The following is a 6,744-nucleotide window of genomic DNA, read 5'->3' as shown; positions in this document are numbered from 1 at the left end:
AGAGGCTAATTTAGTAACATTAAAGTTAGTTAAGCTGATGGAAGCTCACCTGCTGTTAGCACTGCTGCGAGGCAATCACAAGACTCCAATACACCTCCGATGCAGACGACATGACCACAAATTTGAAAATAGAATACAAAAGATGTTCTTAACAGTGGTGTTTCTTCACTCAGTAGGTTGTTAGCTCGCTGTTTTATGTTAACGTTACGTCTGTCACTGAATTTAGAGACCGTCTCTAAAGTTACATACGACATTGGTACACACTTTCTGACTTAAATTGCATTTGAAGAGAATTACCTTACTTGCGATAAAGAGGCAGAGTAGAGAAGATAACTTACTATGCTTCTCTTTGTTCAACTAAGTTAGTTAACTTCGGCTAACTGACATTAACTTACCAGTTGATGTTATCATGATACTATGTCATTCACAAGAAGAGGATCCAAAATACACCTTCGACGCTGCAGACTACATCCAGACTAGAAATCTGAAAATAACAAACGAAGAAGTACTAGAAAATACTGTTTAATATCTCCACTGAAACAGTGGTTTGCCTAACGCACTTTACCTCAGTATTTCACGTTAATTCGCTGTTAAGGTTAAATAACGACTCGCCAGAGGAGCTAACTTGCATTAAAGGGCAGCAGAACGTACAAACGTGTTTCTCGGTCTAACTAAGGTTTATTTCGAGCAATATAGGTGACCTTAACTTACTCAGAAGTCAATGTTATCAGCCTTTTGGCGGCATTCCGGCCGTCAGTCAGAAAAAAAGGCTCCAACTCTCCGACATGAAAAATGACACGATGAATAATGTTAGTTTGCTGTTAACAAGAGAAAACATCTCTTAAAATATCGCAGTTTTGCATAAAACAGAAATAATATACTAACCTTTCCTCGAGTTAAGTTACCACAAGTTTTATTGTTGTACGTAGTAGTACTTACAATAATTCTGAAGCAACTTAGAATACAATACACCTGCTGAATACACTGACTAGCTTGTAGTATATTTGAAATAAAGAGCTTTTAGAATGTTAAAAACCTATGGGGAAAAAAACAAAACAAAACAAATTATTGAACACCCCTACCAACCCCCACAAAAGCAGGATGGTAGTGATCTCACACAGTTCTGACAGTGTGTGCACACATATATGTGTAGCCATTCATCCACATTTGAACAGAGTGGACAGTGAAATCCTGTAAATACAAAGTGATAAGAAAGAAAAAAAAAAATCAAGCCTGCTTTAAACCCCAGCAATACAACTGTAGCTGTATAACTTTACAACAGCAACACTGCTTTAACAAAAAAGCAAAACAGCAACAGACTTATTTGCCATCAAAACAAACAATTTAAAAATGCTCTCTAATCGCTCTCGCTGTACTTTGATGTCACACACAGAACGGTCTGTGCAGTGCTGCTTCAAGTCCAACACCTATTGAGTTTTATTAGGAGATGCACAACAGTTCTTCTGTGGCTTTATAGGTAATATTTTCACTTACACAATTTAGCAAAATCAGACAATATTGTGTCTAATATATACCACAATATTAACTTCTTATTATTGAATTGTTGTAAATAAATATCATATTTGCAACTGGTCAGTGTTCAAAAAATGCTGGGAAATCTCTTCATGTAGCCCCACAAGAGTGATTACTGATAAACTGTCTGAAAAAAAGAAAGTCACGTTTTAGAGAAGAAAAAAATCACCCACTGACTTTCAAAGCTGCTACATAGTAACGACTTTCTACTGCGAGGACCTTGATAGAAATGTAGTGGAGTGAAAAGTACAATAATTGTCTTTCAAATGTAGTGAAGTTAAAGTCATAAGTTCCCAGAAAAAAATAATACTCAAGTTAAGTACAGATACTCAAAAAGTGTACTTAAGTACAATACTCAAGTAAATGTACTTAGTTACTGTCCGCCTCTGTATTTATGTTTTTCTGTCTTCAGTGGGAAAATTAAAATATTTGCAAAAAACTCTACTTCTAAATATGATCGCTTGTTATGATTAAAACGGACGAACATTTGATGAAAATGAATGATGGTGCTAACACTGAGGCATCACGTCACTAATGCCTCAAACTGTTGCGCTCATATCATCACAACTTAGATTTTTCTTCCTCAGGAACACAATTTATCTGCCTGAGGTTATTTCTCTGTTTGTTTGTCCATGCTTTGGATTTCGTCATGTTCAGTGACCCACACTGAGTGAATTATTCTCCTCGGGGTCAATGCGATGGCTTTTCATAAGTGTGTATCTCCTATTCCCATAGTGTGTTTCTTATTGAAAGGGAATGTCTCAGATTAGTATGTAACCTTGGTTCCCTGAGTAGGGAACAAGATGCTGCATTGCTTGCTATTCTTCTCAGTTTTCAGTATGGTCTACTTGATAGAAAAATCTGAGTTGTGATTCTCATAGCTACAGATGCAGCATCTCATTCTGTATACAGGGAATAAAGATTACAGACAGAACCAAGATGTTTTCTTGCTACTTGCACAAAAAAAAACAATCTTACTGCTTTTTGACATCTTTTAAAGCTGTTTCTCACTATATTTCTTTTGATTTCAGGAGGGGCTGGTCAACCCTACAATTAGAAAGGACATTAAGGAATCACAAAAGCTCTACTGTTGCCCAATAGAAGGCTGCCCAAGAGGACCAAACAGACCCTTTTCTCAGTTTTTGCTTGTTAAACATGTATTTGCCATTGCTATTTGTCTGGAGGTTGATTTTTTTTTTCTGTGATGTTATTTTGGTAAACTGACACTAATTCATTTTTTATTATTTTCTAGAACTTGATATATAATTTATGTCATGCTAGGAAAACAGCTGACTAACATGTTTCCTAATCTTACTAATGGTGTAGCACTTTATGAAGATGCACGCAGAAAAGAAGCACAAGTGTTTGAAGTGCAGTAATGGCTACAGCACTGAGTGGGACCTGCGGAGACATGTTGAGGATTGTGGGAGGACATACAGCTGTACATGTGGTTGTCCTTATGCCAGTAGAGCAGCACTGCTGTCTCATATCTACAGAACAGGCCACGAGGTTCCCAAAGAGCACAGGTACTCATTTTATCTGGCTAAGAGTTAAAACTGGTTTTGTGGTGGTAAATTTTGCAATAGGAAAACATAAAAAGAGCATAGTAAATTTTCCACCTTGGCTTGCTTAAATCATAATACTAATATCTTCTTTCAAATAAATAGCATGTCTGACCTAGGATAATATGTGGCTCAGGACAGTCACTGCATCTTTCATTGCCAACTTATATCCCAGTGTCAGGTTGTTAATCATACTGTACGTCTTATTAAAATGCAATGTTTGTCTTAGGTATCCATCAGTGAAGAAGAGGAAAAGGGAAATATTGTCAAGCAGTACAACAAATGTTATGCCTGATGAACTAATAAATGAAATTCCAGACTGTAAGAAAAAGCTCAGCGAAGGAGCAGTCCCTACCATATGCGTCTCTGGAACCTCGGACACAGCACAACACAACACTAACCACCCCAAACACACCCAGAAGCTCCTTCTCCCAAAGCCCAAAGTGGCCCTAGTCAATGTTCCTATTATGCAGTTCACCCACCTGCCTGTTCTCCTACCCTCCGTGGAAAGTAGTGCCTAGAGGTCATTGGTCTTGTCTGTGGATGCACAAGGGTCCGTAAGCACTGTGCATATTTTGTCACCGTCGGTCGGCACAGTGGTGCCTGATCTGAACAATAAGACTTTCAAAGAGGCCTTTCCTGTACATACATCAGGCACAGAAACAATTAGCACAGGAGTACAGGTCAATCTTGAAAGTCAAGCCTCTGTGGGAGATCCAGTGGATCTTGGATCCAAAAACAAAAGCACTTCAACAAACATTCAAACTGACATATCATATCTCAACAAAGGGATGGATGCTGGACCATTGACTGTTTCCCCCTGCTGTGAGGCCTCGGTGTCCTCTTGCTCTCAGACAGACATCAGCGTAAGCGCTCAGATTCAGCTGCCTGTTAATGTGCAAACCCAGACACTACCCTCATGAATCAAAGCCACATTTTCCATTGGAGCGCAGACAGATGTTTTCAGTTTCTCTTCCTCTAATGTGACCCGAGAAACCCAAACGAGCTGTTCTGCAGCCCCAGTGGATGAAAACCAAATGGACCAAGCAATGTGCACAAATCTTTTCGATACTGATACGAAAAAGTCTCCACTCAGACTGCAGAGGCTGACGCACATTTCAGAACCAGTGGTTTAGAAGATCCTCTGACCAGCACTGGAGCTGGGCTTTTTGAGGACAAGACTGCTGCCTCCATGTGTTTTGGGGCCCAGACGGCCATTTTGCACCAAAACACAGTAGCAGACAACCAGACTCAGACCATGATACTTTTCCGTGACCTTGAGAATATACTTTCTGACAGCATGACTGGGGCAGCTTCAAGCTGTTCTGCGGGTTTAGATGCTATGCATGAACCGCATCACACTGGTATTGACTTTGACTTTGAAGAGTTCCTTAATGCGACACACATTCAGACGCAGACAGAAGAAAGTGGTTTAAACAGTCTGAGCACAGAGACAACTTTGGAACTCCTAGACATTGAGACACAGACTGACTTCCTGCTCTTCGACAACCTTGGTAATGGGCACAACAGTGACGTTGGAACAAGTGTGCAACCAAGTGATCTGGAGCTTGAGATGTTTGACACTCAGACCCAGACAGACCTTAACTTCTTGCTAGACACAGGTGGGCACATGCCCCTTGGCAGTATCCTCAGACAGTCTAGTTTCAGCATGAGCACAGAGTCCTCAGACACAGAAACACAGACCGATGTCAGGCCTGCTCCACTTTCTCTGCCTTTCTCCCATGATGGCCAGGTGAGGCTCAGCACTGCTGAAACCCAGACCATCTCCAGTTCCTTTCAGAGCCTTGGCCACCTCTTCCACACTAGCAATGAGACCCAAACAGCAGTGGATGACTTCCTTTCAGTAGACTTGGCCTGGAACATGGAGTCTCACTTTAGCTCGGTGGAAACCCAAACATGTAAGGAGCTCATCTCACTATTTCAACACAATGAGAAAGCCAAAAGCTAAAGGCTCCATCAAAGGTGATTTGGTTGATTTAGGTCACATAATGAAGGAGTCAATCTTAGTATCTCCCTCAGCAAGGGTGGCAGAACTTCAAAACAGTTCCTCACAACCATCTAGAGCTCAATCTGTCGGGTAATAATTGTGTGTGTGTAATCACAGACTTTTATTTTAGACAAGTCCACAATAAGGTATTGCATATACCCAAGTCTAAGGATGTATAAGTATACCTTTGCAGCACTTTATCACCTCACTATTAATGATCAACATATATTGGTAGTCCTTAAAGTATTTTGTTTGTTGTCGTAGGTCAGGTCAGAGCCTCTTGTGGCAATGTGTAGTAAGTTCGTACTGATGTTACTCAGAAATCAGACAGAAATTATAAACATTCATTCCACAAATAAAATGTATTATCTCATAGGTATACTTTCTAGTCTGATATTGTTTAGATGTCTTGAGTCTTATTGTCTTTGTACAGGCTGTGTTTTTTTTTAAACTTGGGCTGTTTGTTTGCTTTGTGGTATAGAAAAAAGTGTTACATTTAATAGTGCAATGCTCTAGAGTCTAGACCCATCTAATAGCCCCTGTGAGTATATTTAGGTCTTGAATCATTACAATTCATGCAAATATTTCTTGCTGACTGTTATGTCATAATTTAAGTTACATCCTAAATCAGTTGAATTTGCATCGTATGCAGGTTTCAGACATCACATTTCCTTCAAAAGCAGTGCTGAGGATTTGTTCCTGTTAACTGTGATTTGCATTCTGTACTGTGAGTAAATTCAAATACGCAAATCACAAATGTTTACTGTAAAACAAAACTTTTAATACTTATTTGAAAGCAAGTATCAATTCTGATGGAACATGTTCATCCCTCACGATTTTAAGTAACTGTTTACACATACTGTATAAACCTTTTGTTGATGCCTTAAAGGGGTCATATGATGCGATTTCAAGTTTTCCTTTCTGTTTGGAGTGTTACAAGCTGATTGTGCATAGATAAGATCCCTGAAGTTGCAAAGACTAAAGTCTCAAAACCAAAGAGATATTCTTTATCAAAGTTAAGACTGCCATGCCCCCCCAAAATGGCTCGTTCTAACACGCCCCCACATATCTACCTCACTATGTGGAAATATTAGCATAATGCCGCCCAAATGTGCACGCAAAGAAAGAAGGCGTGGTTTCAGTAACCGCAGTTAGTGTTGAAGCAGCCATGTCAGGGAGACGCTGTGTGTTCCTAGGCGAAAGCAAAAGCACTTTATTTGGCCTTCCGAAAGTAGATGCACTTAGGAATCTTTAAGATTACTTACAACAGAACAGCAATGCATTTTATGGACGACCGTTTCGTGAACCTAGGAGAGGAGGTAATTCTGACTTTGCTATGACAATCTGGCGCTTCTGAATCAGCTACTGTTTTGTTATTAGTTTAAGTATTTGCTATTGACTGTTCAAATGCGGAGTTTTGCGCATCGTGTGTGTGTGTGTGTGTGCGAGTGAGCGAGAGAGAGAGAGAGAGAGAGAGAGAGAGAGAGCGAGCGCGAGAGCGAGCGAGAGAGAGAGAGCGCGAGAGAGAGACATCACAGTGGAGTCAGCTGTCTTAGAGGGGTCATATGATGCTTTTTAAAGATCATTATTTTGTGTATTTGGTGTAACAGAATATGTTGACATGCTTTAATGTTAAAAAAA

At 39.9% G+C, this 6,744-nt stretch overlaps 1 pseudogene; it reads left to right on the top strand.

Annotated features, from left to right (window-relative positions):
- The first annotated feature begins 2,558 nt into the window (after window positions 1-2,558).
- Window positions 2,559-5,313, top strand: LOC107565347 (ATM interactor-like; annotated as a pseudogene).
- The last annotated feature ends 1,431 nt before the right edge of the window (window positions 5,314-6,744 follow it).

This window comes from Sinocyclocheilus grahami, unplaced genomic scaffold (genome assembly GCF_001515645.1).
Source record: "Sinocyclocheilus grahami isolate Dianchi unplaced genomic scaffold, SAMN03320097.WGS_v1.1 scaffold995.1, whole genome shotgun sequence".
Classification (NCBI taxonomy): domain Eukaryota; kingdom Metazoa; phylum Chordata; class Actinopteri; order Cypriniformes; family Cyprinidae; genus Sinocyclocheilus; species Sinocyclocheilus grahami.
This window is presented reverse-complemented; position numbering and strand designations above follow the sequence as displayed.